A 15,687-nucleotide genomic window follows, 5' to 3' on the forward strand; every position below is an offset into this window, starting at 1 on the left:
CTGGTGGTTAACCCTATGTAGTGCAATCCACATGGGCAGGATAGTCTGTATATCACGTTGCACGTGTTGCAGTTACTGAAACTGTTTAAGTGCCAGGTACTTCCGTTGGTCCTGATGATGGAACTGGTTTTCATGGTCAGTGGACAGATGGTACATTCTCCACATGGATAGTGGCCCGGGGGGAGGTTAGAATGAGGCAGCTTGACTCGGGGTCGTGTGTGGACCAGCCGGTCCTTCAGACTGGAAGATCGCTTGAAGGCAAATCTAGGGGGTGGCATTCGCATTGAGTTGGTGCTCAAAATGTGCCAATGTTTCCTCACTATTTGACGGATTTTGGTGGAATGTGGTCCAAAGGTAGTGATCACTGGGATGCAGTCCTTGGATTCTTTCGGTTGTCGCTCCAGTAAAGCCTCTCTTGGAGTGTTTAGTGCCCGTTTCTTTGCCTGCTTACCCGATTTTCGGGGGTAAGCTCTGGCAATGAGTTTGTCAGTCAATTCTTCGGACTGTTCCATGAAACTGCTGGTGGTGGTACAATTTCTCCGATACCTCATAAATTGTCCCACCGGGAGGTTGTCTCGCAGGGCCCTTGATTGGAATGGTTTGTAGTGTAGCAACGAGTTCTTATCTGTGGATTTTTGGTGTACTGATGTTATGAGTTTGTTATCTGTGGCACTGATGTCTACGTCCAGGTAGGTGGCTTTGTGCCGGTCCACAGACCAAGTGAACCTGAGACAACTATCAAGGGTATTGAGCCATGATAGAAAACGATCTAATGTCTCGGGGGTTCCCCTCCAGATGCACAGAAAGTCATCTATATATCTCTTCCAGAGGACAATGTTCCCCTGGAAGAGATTAGATGCATGATAGATGTAGTGGCTTCGAATTGGCCGACATAGATACATGCCAGGCTGGGGGCAAAAGTTGCCCCCATCGAAGTTCCAGAAGTCTGCAAAAATAGTTGTTGTTTGTATGCAAAGAAGTTGCGTGTCAAGGCTAATTCAATGCATTGCAGTACTAGGGTCTGTGCTGTGTCATAGAACCATTCTAGCTCCCCCAGGGAGCGAGCTGCTGCCACCAGTGTCGCCTCCTGGGGTATGCTAGTATAGAGTGACTCGATGTCAATCGTCACCAATAGATTCTCATAAGGGTTGTATGGGACCGTTTGAAGGTGTCTCAGAATATCAGTCCTATCTTGTACGTATGAAGGTTGTGTGATGACACATTCACGCAGGAAGAAATCCGCGAACTGGGAAAGTGGCTCAAGTACGGAGTTTATACCAGAAACTATTGGCCTTCCCGGGGGTGGACGTTGCGGTTTGTGGATTTTGGGCACAATATAGAACGCTGGTATTCTGGGGGATGGATTAATCAAGAAGTCCACCTCTTTCGTGGGTTACACTCCCAGTCACGACGAAACATGTGTCGGCTGTGTGGAGAACTTCCAGTGATCAAGAATAAATATAAATTGATGTATTAATAAGAACTACGTATTGTGATTGTTTCAAAGGGTGGCAACACCTATATATAACAGTACTATGATATACGTGTGCTAAGGAGTGTTACAATTTGTTTGAGGCGTATGCTCATGTTTGGGAGGATTAAGTAGTTCCTTCTACCTTATAGCACCGTAAGAAATAATGTTTGGACTTGAATATTTGTGAGACACTCTAAGTGGCGCCGAATAACCTAAATCAAACCACTGCTTGTGCTTGGCTCTTCGAGTATGGTCGGTCGTACCTTTGCTGGGAATAAACCCGTGCTGCCATGAGGAGACCAGATGTTCGACGAACGGTCCGAGCCGGATGGCCATTATTTTAGCGTATAATTTGGAGTCAGAATAGATTAGGGAAATTGGGCGCTATGATGATAACTGATCCTGAGGTTTCCCTTTTTTGGAAAGATAATTATATTTGTTTCTCTCCATGAGGTGGGTGGGATACCACTCCATTGGATCCCTAAAAATAGATCATATAATAGTGGGCCCAGGGTATGACTAAGTATTTTATATAATTCTGGAGGTATTTTATCAGGGCCTGCCGCCATCCCAGAAGCCAGTGAAGACAAAGCAAGCTGGACTTCTATAAGGGTAATTTCTTTCCCAAGCTCTTCTCTGGTATTATCATCTAAAGTCTTGTTTACCTCTGGTTGATCAAGAAGATCTTTCAAGAACAAGTCTGCGTCTGCCCTGATGGTTCTGTTATCATCCTGGTAGAGGGTCTGATAGTATTGTTGGAATGCCCCAATTATTTCTGGTGTTTGTGTGAACGTCTGCCCTTGTGATTGTATCTTTGTGATGGCATTAAGGGACATTTGCTGGCGTGTATGTAGTGCAATATGTTTTCCAACTTTCTCCCCGTTCTTGTACACTTCTTTCCGGTGTGCTTTATATGTCTCAGCAGCTTTCTGAGTCAGGCCAGAGTTAAGCTCGGTTTTTAACACTAGCAGACGGTGCATAGCTAGTTTCCCATTTTCGCCTTGAGCTATTTGTGCCATGTGCTCTTCTTCGGCTCTGGTCAAATCAGCCAATTGTTGATGATATCCCATATTGTTTTGCTTCCGTATTCTAGCTTGATAGCTCGTAGTTTTGCCTCTTAGAGCCGCTTTAAAGCTATCCCATACAACAACCCTAGAGGCACTATATCTGTTTATATCAAAAAACTCTTGGGCCCAGCTAATAATTTGAGTAATATAGTCTTTGTTGGATAACAGCTTCCTATCAAATGGCCAGATTCTACGTTCCCTCTTAATGGATCTAAGTTTAATAGCGAGAGTTAGAGCATTATGGTCCAAGATAATTTTAGATTCCTTTAAAATTGTAGCATTGTCAGCCAAATCACTAGTAGCAAATAGATAGTCAATCCTGACATATTTTCTATGGAGGAAGGAATAATAAGTGTAGCCAGGGTCCGGATAGTTTTTTAGGTCCCATACATTGCTTAACCCAAAGCTATCACAAAGCTACTAAGAGCTTTAAAGACTCGTGGCTTATGGCCAATATAGTGAGGGTGTGTATGACTACTGAATCGAGGGCCTAATGATATGTTTAGATCGCCACATAATATAAGTGGGGCCTGTATAGCTGCTAGCTCGAGCTCAAGTGTCTCAAATATAGTCGGATCATCCTGATTAGATCCGTAAATAGAACAGATAGTGATACCAATGCCCAGTTTGATAATTACCCATCTGCCATGAGTGTGTACTATTTTATGGGTGGCCTGTCCCAGAAAAGTTTCAGCAAGCACTGCTACCCCCTAATATCCTAATATTCTCTGATTTTGAGAAGGAGTCTTTTCAGCCAGGGCAGGTGTGTCTCTTGAAGGCAGATGATATCTGCTGGGTTTCGGTAAATTATCTCTCCCAGCCGTTGGCGTTTATCACTATCTAAGAGTCCTGAAACATTCCAAGTTCGTATAGTTAACTTCCCCATGGTCCTATGTTTAGTGAGCCATAATCTGCCAATGCCCTCAGCTCATATTGATAGTGTGTTTGATCTGACTTGATTTTGATTGCCCTATTCCGTGAGAGTAATATTGATTGAAAATAAAAAGTAAGACGTGGACTGACTCTGGTTCTGTTTTTTAAATTTCTTTTAAATGCTCCTCCCTCCCCCACTTTTCTCCCCCCGCCTCCCCTCCCCTCCCCCTATCCTCCCCTCTCCCTGCGAGACGTCCTGGGTCATATGGCGCCCAGGTGAGGCCGTCGACAGGGACTGAACGTCCCAGCACCGTGGCCTGATCAAAAATATATACATTTTGGGTACATAGAATACATATAAGTTATTTCACTTTGTTGTCTTCCTAACCCAAATTTTTACAAAATTGGTATGCTCTCCTTCTTTATCTTGGTCCTGTCTTTTTGTTTATTTTAATTTTTATTTTTTTCCCCCAATGAACTGCCGGTGTGTAATCCGCGGGCATATATGTTCAATAAAGTGTAATGCTTTAATGGTTAAGACCGTTACAGAATGCCTTTTGGTTATTTTCCAGCATTCTGCGTGCTTTTCTCAGTAATTTCTTTTAGATAGGCTTCAGTCTGGATCTCACTTGTGAAAGTTTTAATTGTTCCTTTATAGATGATTTTCAGACGTGCCGGGTTTTGTAGGTATACTGTTGCTCCAGTTTGTTCAAATGGGGCGAATAGTTGTCTCATTCGCCATCTGCGTTCTACTGTCGCGTGAGCGAAGTCGGGGCGCACAAAGAAAGTAAATCCCTTTAATTCTGTTATATTTGACGGTCTGGCAATATCATAGATTTTTCCCCTTAAGATGATATTTCCGAAGTAGACCAACATGGCCCTCGGGTACTGTGGGGTTTGATGGTTATGTTTGGGGAGTACCAAGGGGAAGCGATTTACGCGTTGGATCTCTTTATTCAGGTTCCAAGTTTGGAGTTCGGGAAAGATGTTTTCAGAAGATCAGCCATGAAGCCCCTTGGATCATTTCCCTCTGCGCCCTCGGGAATGCCGAGAAAGTGCAGATTGTTTCTCCTGCCTCGGTTCTCAAGGTCTTCAACCTTTTGCATCAGGTCTTTAATAACACCTTCATGTTCTTTTTCCTGAGTTTGGAGTTTTGTGACATCGAGCTCGAGATTTTCAGTACGGGTTTTGACAGAGGCCATTCGGTTAGATATTTCGGAGCAAGTTTGGTCTACTTTTGTACAGCATCTTGAAGTTTTTGTATAGCTGCAGCTATACAAAACACTTTTGAAAACATCAATGGGTACCCCATCTGGTTATGTGGCTTTCCGGCTAGCACGTTTTTGGAGGGTGGTTGAAATTTCCACCTACGTATTTGGCAGAAATTTTACAGGTTCAACTAATATGGAATCGCTATTAATTATTATAGTAACACCAACAGCATCTGGAACAAAAATGCACTCAAAGTGTGTAATCCAATCCTCTGGGGGTATGGCAATTTCTATTTTTGATGTTGCATTATCTTTTTAAAAAGGGTGGCCTATTGTAAGCCAGAATAAAGTCACAGTTCTCGTTTCTGCAGCCTGAATTAGACTAGCCCAAGCATCCTCCCTGATTTCACTTTTCCTTTGATTCATAATTTTTTCATAATCTTTCCTCAGGGTGCTTATTTTGGCACTATCTCTTGGTTTTAATTTAAGGGCTATTTTAAATACCTGTTTGGCCTGGACAATTCTCTATTGAACCATCTTGGGTTATTATCACATACCGATTTTCTTCTTTTTGAGGGTTAAGTTACCCGATATTTCGGTAAATATATTGCAGAAGGCATAATATCTATAAAGGAGCTATTCATACAGATATCAATTTCCTTTTGTTTTTTCCCTCTTAAATTATCGAAAAAGGTGGTTGGATCTACTTCTGATCATTTAATGGAAACTTAATTTTTTCCTTAGAGTTTTATGTCTGTGTGTGTAGACTTCCCCCTAGGTTGAAGGGCCAGGCCAAGTATCAATGTCAACATTGGTGGATGATGGTCACTAAGCAGATTTTCACAAATTTTGATTTTTTTCCTCCAAACCTTTACACTTTGCTGACGCAATAAGGTAATCAATACTTAATGATGCTCCCTCCCATAAAATCGATTTTTAGTTGTGTTTGCTTCGTTATAATAAAATGCAGAGTAATGGTATTTGCGGAATGATAAATGCATTGTGAAGGTATGAGGACACATATCATGCGGGATAACGTCATACTCTTGGTCTAGTACTTTCGAAAATGTTATTATAAAAATTAATTAAAACAATTGTCTGTTTCCCTTCCGAATATGGATGTATCAACTGATAATAGTGTGACTTAATAATAACTTCCTTTACTGTCGGAGGCGCAGTAACTGCTATTAGTGTTGATAAGCCTCCTTTTACTCTCCCTTTTCTAGAGGGACTGGCATTAGTGCAAATTACTTTTAAAACATTTATAAAACAGTGCTCAGTGTTCCATGTTTCCTGAATCATAAGTACAGCACACCTCTCTATTGATTTATTCCATTCATTGTTATTTATCTTGTTTTTAATTCCTGCTACGTTCCAAGACATAATACTTGAGGACCCATGAGCTTGTGGAGTTGCACGGGTCAAAACCACATCTTCCATATCGAAAGTGGAGGTACTTGATATGTTATCAACTATTAGTTTGTGTTGGTCTTTCCTAAATATTTTGATGTACAGGTTACCAATTAACTTGTTTACAGAGCTATTAAAGCAATATCCTTAATGTGACCTACCATGTCACATCGATCTTCAATAGGTATTTGCGTGCTCCAACAGACATCTACCTTATTTACATGTACATTGACATCAAGCTCGTTTGAAGGGGAATGTGCTCTAGCGGTCTATCAGAAACAATTTCTACATTCTCCCCAAGTCCATCAATCACACTGCAAGATTTAAGTAGTTCATACCTATTGTAAATAGGGATATTTGAAATTGGTTCGCGCAAATTGAAATTATTTGCCTTTGTGTTTACATGGCTTGGCGTATAAAAGTAACCCAATGGGACAGCACTTATATATTTCATCATATTAGAGTTTGTTTCCATAACATTGTTTGCAAATATCTCCATTATCTATACCAACTATTGGTTACGGAAGTTCACCACTACACAATCTCCTGCACATTGTTTCCGAGAGCTACCCACCCAACTCACTCCCCTCAACATTATAATGTTTTTTGCAATACATTAATGCCAGTATTCATATTTACTGTAAGCCAGTGTGTCATTTGATTTTTTAATTTCTCATAAGATTCACAGGTCTTATTTTTCAACCTGGGCAAATTTTTAAGAATGATGACATAAGGTGTCGCCTGAGGCGGGAGATGTAAAGCTTCATCTGCAGTGGTGCCTAAATTCAGAGTCCTATTTGGTTTTTCCATTTTATTAATTTCTTCTGTTACCTTCGGAGGAGTTTTATATTCGGTAGCCGATCTTTGGGTTCAGGTAGATGACATAATGTCCCTTGATGGAAGCTTAATAGGAGCCATTCCGTGTTCAATTTGGCTTACGATTTTAGTACCACCATTCTCCTTTGGCCTAATTAGTGGGCTATCATCTGCAATAGGTAATCTCAGATTTTTTTAAGGAAATAGTCCTGACACCAAGTCTGTTAAAAAATTTACATCTTTTTGGACCAGTTTTATCTCAGACATTACATGGTGCTCAAAGTTGTCCAGTGTTGAGTGTACTCTTAAATAAAATCTCAAAGTTATGTATCCCTTGTAGACTCTCAATTGTGTGAGTCTATCCCTTTGGTGTTCCAACAGGTTTACCACATTTCTTTACCTTCTACTTTGGTTTAGGTTCATGCCATTGCTTTCTACTGAACTTTTCTTCGTTTTTAGCAGTTGTTTAGCTCTTTTTTGCTGGTGGGGAGATTAGAGCTGTATTATCGGATAATTCTAAGATCTCCAATGCCGATGTCAAGATGCATGGGTTCTCCAAACTATTTGGCATGTCCTTTTTGTTTGCACTATCACCGACTGGCACTGTCACTGACTCTAGCGCCTTCTCATTATCTATTGACTCATGTATCACTTGGTCTTTACTGGCCTCTGGTACCGAGGCCAAGACTATCAGTGCAGCATCTAATGTAGTTTTAGTCGCTGCCAATTGTTCCTTCACCAGGATGATCTCATTGTCAATCATTCCCACTGCTGATTTTAAATATTTTGTAATAGGCATATTATCAGAATGTGACTTCCCCGGGGATTGTGTCTGCTTCCTCTTACCCATTTGTCGCATGTGGGGATGGCACAGTTATAGCAATACAGTTGAGAAATCACCCTGCTGCGGCACTTAACTGCCTTCAGGTCTAAAATAGTTAGACCTGAAAGCAAAACAAGCTCAGTGTCCAACAGCAATGATGGCAGCAACAGAACAGTGTCTAATGGGGAAATGGAAGGTTCATATCCTTAATTATCTTGTGCATAGCTATCTGGTGGGAGATGACATTGACAAATGTTTTTTTGCTAATGAGATAGCCCTAAGAATGCATAGGTTCCCAAAAGAGGATTGGGGACTAGACTCTGAAAGCATATCTCAAATATTTGGAGGGATAACCGACTAACATTGAAGTGGATTACCAGATAAGGTATGCCACCAGGAAAGCCATTATTACCAGTATATTTTGTCTCACATCAGAGAAATATGGGCTAAGGTTCAGGGACAGTCACCAAATGTTTGCGGAGTCTTGGGTGGATTTCATACATTACTCCATTAAGGCACTGAGGGGTTGGGTGAGGGGCAGTAAAGCAAGTTATTTTGATGAGCAATATGATCTAATTTTGAGGGATCACATGTTCAATGCTTGTTTTATGGAGCTGCGCCAACACCTCATTGGCTGCCATCTCACTTCACCCAGAGAGCTTGTAAAGGGGCAGACCTCTGTGTCAGCACAAGAGAGTCCAAAACGTTATCCAGAGAATCACCACTGCCAGATCAAATATTTCTCAAAGGGCTTCCAAAATATTTTTTGGGAAGGATTTCCAATCTTAAACTGATCAGAAGAAAGGTGGTAATCCTGAGAAGAAATCCTCAAGATGTTTTTCCTCTAAATGTCATGATAACTAGAATTATAGGCTTTCAAAAAAGTACCCCCACTGCTCTAGAAGGCTGCAGCCCCTCACCTTTTGGGAGCCACTGAGGATGGCCAGTGTAGTGCTTGAGGAGGAGGATGCCCCAGTTAGCATCAGGGGAATCGCAGAGGTTACCCTAGTGCCCTGGGTGACAGTGAGATTTTGCCAAAGGCCCAAATGCCTAGTAATTCTATGAAGTATACGTAGTGGTTCACTGACAATGGGAAGTGGGTGGGGGCTATGAGAGACAAAAGAGCCAATACAGTCAGGTATCCTCTGGAATCCTCAAAGTAGGTCATTCGCAATGTATCTCACCAGGTGTGGTAGCTGACACCCATACGATTCACTATTCCATGGCTCTGATTCCTTTGAATAGGGGCGGGACTCAGGTTCCTTAAGAGTAGCAGTGAGTTTAGCAGTGCCTGTGGATTACCTGCTTGGTAAAGACATGGAGCACAACCTCTGGAAGAGTTGTTAGGGTTCGCTGAGTGGGTGTGCTGACCACAGATCCAATGGCAGGCTGGAAGAATGGCCCAGGTACCTGCCAAAAAAAGGTAGGGCAAGGGGGTGAGAAACGTTTTCCTAAGACTCGCCTCCCACCCGCCTCACACTTGTATAAAAAGATGTCATTATCCCGTCCGCGCAGCGGGTGGGCGCAGCGGGCGCGCCGGCGGCGCGCCGAAGGCGCGCCAAAGGCAAGCCCGTCTGCGCCCGTCCGAGACCGGACGGGGCCAGGGGCCATGACCCCTGGTCATTTGTTGGACCCCTATATAAAATACAACTCTAATGACCTGTTAGGACTGAGACCCCTCGTAAATACAGAGTGTGCCCACTCATATCATCCGCTAAACCTGCCTATCCAGTGCCGACATTGTCATCTCCATCCAAAAGGCTTTCTGCCCATGGAACATCTGAATTCCTTTAAAATGTTTCTTCTCAACTGCAGATCGATGCCCAAGCATCAGACTGAAATATCTATACTGCTTGAAGAGCATAACCCGGATGCGGTTTTTTTCACAGAGACTTGGCTAACCGATTCGTCGGTGCCCGATCTCGTCCAAGCACTACCTTATGGCTACCAAATAGCCAGAACAGACCGTATCTTAGGAAGGGGAGGAGGATTGGCAATAGTGTTTAAAGATACTTACACATGTCGATGTAATTCTACTTCTATTCTTGACTGTGAAAGCGTATCGTTTAATTTGGAATTCTCACCTAATCTAAATTTTTCTGGCATCCTAGCATATCGCCCCCCTGGTACGGCCAGACAGTTTCTAGACTCCGCGCCCTCAGTAATCGCAGACCTGGCTATTACATCTGCCAACTTCACGCTGTTGGGAGATCTAAACATGCACTTTGAAGATTCTGCTGATCATGCTGCTCAAGAACTGATTGCCGACCTGTCTGCTCTTCAGCTGGCCCAACTTGTCTCTTCACCTACTCATGTGAAAGGACATTTACTAGACCCAGTATTTAGTAACTGCCTAGGTTTAGTGACAGAATCCCCTATTGCTCTCCCATGGACAGATCATCAACTTATCCGGCTAAACTGGTGCATCCCTAAACCACCTGTTCTCTCGACAGGTTTACGGGAGGCTCGAGACTGGCCGAAATTGTCAACTGACGAGTGGGCTCGTGAACTCCAAGCCACTATCCCTTTAATTACTACAGATCCTATAGAAGCTAATGACACCTTTAATAGCTGGATCACTCAGTCACTGGACACCATTCTCCCAATAGTAAAATCTCGCACCAAAAGGTCTAGGATGTCAGCACCTTGGTATACTACAGAGCTTAGGGAGATCAAACGCATGTGTAAAAAGCTGGAGAGGAAATGGCGTCTGGGATATACAGACCCCGATAAAATAGCATATAGAAACTCCATCAGGAACTATAAGCTTGAGATCAAAAAAGCTCAATCCCAGCACTACACACAAAAAATTTATGATGCTAGGTCCAACTCCAGGGAAATATATAGAATTGTAAAAAATCTCACTACACTTCCCCAGCCTCCAATAAATAGTGAGGATTTACAAACTCGCTGCAATGAGCTGGCGGACTATTTCTTTAACAAAATAGATCGTATTTACTCTGCCTTCTCAGCCATTCACTCACAAAATCAGGCAGACACTGTTGGCCTCTCCAACTATGGGGCAGCAGAAAATAAATCCCCAACTCTGGAAAACTTTCCATTACTACAGCAGGATATATTAGCTAGTCTAATGACCCAGATAAAATCAGGCTCCCCCAGCGATCCGGCCCCTCCCAGATTTCTAAGGACCATTAGTCAGACCATCTTACCGATCATGCTAAGGGTACTCAATGCTTCCATCTCCACCAATATAGTTCCCCCTAAGTGGAAAGAAGCCAGGGTTAAAGCACTTGCTAAGAAACCAAATATGAGTGTCACCAATCTCAGTAATTATCGTCCAATCTCCTTGCTCCCCTGGGCCAGTAAGCTACTGGAAAAATACATCAATGGCCTTTTGACCAAATTCCTTGAGGAAAATAATCTCCTTGATCCCTCGCAGACCGGCTTCCGCCCCAAGCATGGGACGGAGTCGGCTCTTTTGGCGGTCCTGGAGGAAACTAGGGGCATCTTGGATCAGGGAGGATCGGTGGCAGTCGTCCTCCTCGATCTCAGTGCCGCTTTTGACACTGTAAATCACACCATCTTGTTGCAGCGCCTCGGGGAAATTGGGATTCAAGGAGGAGCGTTGGAGTGGATCCGCTCATTCCTATCCAGCAGGCAATTTCAGGTCTTTGAGGGAGCAACCATCTCTACAAGCAAGCCTTTAGACTGTGGAGTTCCGCAGGGCTCCTCATTAAGCCCGACGTTGTTTAACGTCTATATGAGACCGCTGGCTGGGATCGTCCGTCCGTATGGTATTAAGATCGTTACCTACGCGGACGATACCCAGCTGGTGGTCTCTCTCACGCGGGCCGGAGACCCTGTAGGTACAGTGGACCTGCTCGAATGTTTGAGCAAGATTGATCGATGGATGACCATGTCTTGTCTCAAACTCAATGGAGACAAGACAGAGGTCATGATGCTGGGACATCTAGCACCATCCACGATCAATCACATCTGGCCGGCTTGTTTGGGTACCCCCCCAGTCCCCAGGGATGCCATCAAGAGCCTGGGAGTCTGGTTGGATAAGTCCCTGACGTTTAACCATCAAGCCGTTGTATTATCTGCCACCTGTTTTGGCCTGATTAGAGTGCTGAAGAAGATTCTTCCATTACTCCCGTTTGAGGCCAGACAAATTGTGGTTCAGGGACTGATATTGGCCAGGTTGGATTTTGGAAATGCGCTCTACCTTGGTACCCCTGACTCCACATTAAAAAAGTTGCAGGTAATTCAGAACTGTGCGGCCCGAACTTTGCTCCAGCTCCCCCGTAGGACCTCTGTGAAGGCAGGATTGAAAAAATTACACTGGCTTCCCGTGAAAGACAGGGTCAGCTTCAAATCTCTCTGTGTTGCCCATCAATCTTTTTGGGAAACTGGGCCACTAATTAGCCGCACCTTAATCACCCCCTATCTTCCCAATAGACAACTTCGATCCACTAATGCCTTACTGGCAGTAGTGCCAAAGGTTAAGAGATCTAGAGCAGGAGGTCGCTCTTTCTCCTTGAACGCGGCCAAGTTGTGGAACAGCCTACCTTATCATCTTAGGTCCAACTCAGACCTTACTTCTTTTAGGAAAAATTAAAAAACTTTCCTGTTTAACAAATAAGTTGCTTCTCCTGTACTCGGCCCTATGGGCAACACCTGTTAGTTTTCAGCGCTGGGACGCCTCCGGGCAGCTATTCTGCGCTTTATAAAACCTATTTTCATTTCATTTCATTTCATTTCATTTCATTTTCATTTCATTTCATTTCATTTCAAGACTCCCACTGTCTGGGTTAAGACTAACCTTAGGGTGACATCTCAGAACATACTGGGGAGGATATTGCCGCCCTGGGGGACCTACCTTAGCTGGCCAATTGACAGAATGAAGGGGGCCATCCCAGGCAGAGTTTCCCAGGGGGTAGAGAGAGTGTCCTACACTTGAGGGCATACAGTGGCAGGCTGAAGCCCAGATAACTGGTGACATCTCATGTGATCACCTGATTTATTGTGAGACAGATCTCCTTTATGGTGATCCTAAAGTTCCTGAGCATGTGTTTTTGGCCCCCCAGGCATTCCTACAGGGACTTGCTCATGATGTACCCCTGGCAGGACATCTGGAGCAACACAAGACCTTTGCCAGGCGTTCAACCCACATTCCTTAGGTCCCAGAGAAGACTGACCTCAGCTCCATTCTGCAGGTGCTATTTTACCTGCAAGGCCAGTAGGAAGACCCAAGATAAAAGATCCCTGGGTTCCCCTTTGAGAGGATGTTCATTGTTATTTTTGGGACCTGGACCCCAAAACTGCCCTAGCCAGCAGGTTCCTCCTGGTCATAGTGGACTATGACACTTGATATTAAGGGCCATTCCTGTAAGTACATTGACTGTGCCTACAGGGGCCAGGGTACTAATGGGAACCTTTACCCAGGTAGGTTTCCCCACACAGGTGGTGTCAGACTGAGGAGTCACCATACATGAAATTATTGTGTAACGACTGTAGTATAACCTACAAGTTCTCCACACCCTACCATACGCAGACCAATGAGCTTGTTGAGGGATTCAATAAGATCGTCAAAGTCATGATCATAGACCTATCAGAGCCTGTGAGGTGGAGGAGAGATGTCCTCCTGCCGTATTTGTAGTTCACTTGAATGGAGGTTCTTCAGGCAGGATTGGGGTTTAGTTCCTTTGAACATCTGGAGGGTCAGCATCACAGGACCTATCAGAGGGATGGGAACAGCCCCCAAGGACCCTCCCCCCTAGAATGTAGTCAAATGCATGTTTGACCTTTAGACTCGGATTAAGCACTTTCTGAAGAAATTCACTGAGAACCTGGAAGTCTGCCAGGAAATAATGAAACTGGCATGACCAGAAGGTCTCTCTGGTGGAGTTGCAGCAAGTGTGGCTGATGGAGCCAATGGAACCATGGATATTGCCATACCAGTGGACTAGGCCCTATAAGAGGAAGGACTAGAAGGGAGAAGTCACCCACCTTGTAGATCTCAAGTCCCCGAAGAGACCCTCAAAGGCCCTGCATGTGAACTGCTCCATTTGATGGATGATGGGGTGGAGGAGGAGAGTGAACATCTCCCAACTTCCTATCTTCCCAGAAGCAGGATGGTCAGGGGAAAGTGCTGTCATCTCTTCTACCTTGAGCCTAGAGTAACAGAGGGACCACCCCTTGTTGGGATAGCTTGCCCTCTCACTTACCCTAGGGTTCACCACTTGGTGTACCCACACCATTGACACCTAAGACAACCTTCCTGTTAAGAACAAAACCTAAATGTTGTCTGAAAATGTGATGGCCAGTATAAAGTTTAGGTGTCCAAAATGCTGGAGCTGTAAATATGCGAGCACTCCTACAGCATTTCATCCACTCTAGTGGTTCATGTACCCAAGGAGGACCCACCGGGTGTCCCACCAGAAGTCTAGTTCTATGTGCACTATAGAGGACTAAATTCAGTCACCAAGATTAATACTCACCCCACTCCCCGAGCTGATGAGCTCATTGACTAGTTGTGAGCTGCCAAGTTCCTGAGTGAGTTTGATCTAATGTCAGTGTACTCCCAAATCTAAATTGGTTTGAAATTTTTCTTGTGTTCTCTTTTCACTTTATTACTGTTTGTGGTCTTTATGAATACTTACATATTGCCTCTAGGTTAAGCATGACTGCTTTGTGCAAGCTACCAGGGGGTTAAGAATAGGTTAATTTAGTAATGCGTGTGGTCACCTTGGCAAGGATTGTGGTTGTGCCTGACTGAGGCTTCTGCCTCTCTAAACCTAAAAACCTTGCAAAATCCATGTTGATGCTGAATTAGGAATGGTCTACCAAAACCAGATATAGCTACTTTAACAAATGTATTGTTATCCGTCAGTTTTTTTTGTTGTTCAGTGTGACAGAATGCCACAGTTAGATGCAGTTTTATTTTCACTTTTGTCATCTGAATCCACAAATTGATCTAATTGCTTCGAAGTCGGTTACTTTCACATCAATCTGACCTCCTATCAATGAATTGTACTATGCATACATTAGGAGCTGGCAATTGTGTTGCATTGACAAGCAGTAGGACAGATGAACTGTGTGAAATGAAGTAGTAATTTAACCTAATATAAACTGTGAAATAAATAAATTTGCAGCTGATCACTCAAATCAACTCATGAACCTTTGCTTCTGTTGCAATACAACTACATTTGGGCCTGATGGACAATTGCCTTTGTGGCTGCTAACTCTGCAATTACTAAAATCACAGGGTTTGCAACTCCAAAGGATTTCACACATGCAAAAGCTCTTTTAGGAGTCTTAAAGGTATTTCCAACTAGTAGAAGGGCTTCTTTGTCCCTTTACAAATCACAAATAGAAGCGTATGAGAAAGGAGTATTCTCCTATTTCCACAATCGTAAAAGAATGTATCAATGTTTTGTGATCACATTTGAGCATACAAACCATTTATTAGTCAACCAATCCAGTCGGGGTGGCAACTGATTCACAAAGTGGAAGCTGTCCGTGCCGGAGGGCAACTATTTTGGGAATTATGTTGAATGGCTTGGTGGGAGAAGACAATTGTCCATAGAACATCTGTCTTCTACCCCATCAGCTTCCAAACGAAAACCGTTTTTAAAAAGGATACAGTCTGCTTTAAAAAAAAAAATCCTTGTTTGGGAATGCAAATGTTGGGACTCAGGTTTGCTATGCTTTCCAGGCCTCCATCAAAGCATTCTCAGCAAATCACAGGGATGTTTCAACTGCTTAAATATTGATTTGGCAGGTCATTTTGTGACCTCGGGTAACTGGACAAATTGAGATACCACCTATTAGTACACAGTTCGCATTGCTCACCCACAAGCACACTAGTTGCTGAGCAAAGTGTGCATCTAAGTGTTTGAATGGGTGATTTTACATTGGACCCAAGTATTTTAATTTATTCAAATGGCATGTGTTAGAAATTGGCTTTCTGGTTGTCAGAGGTACGCATCTTGTCCAAGCAGGCTTTCCCGACTTCCCGATCTCACAACCTCGGGTTTTCTACCAGGG

Source organism: Lissotriton vulgaris, chromosome 1_1, assembly GCF_964263255.1.
Source record: "Lissotriton vulgaris chromosome 1_1, aLisVul1.2, whole genome shotgun sequence".
In the NCBI taxonomy this organism is placed as follows: Eukaryota; Metazoa; Chordata; class Amphibia; order Caudata; family Salamandridae; genus Lissotriton; species Lissotriton vulgaris.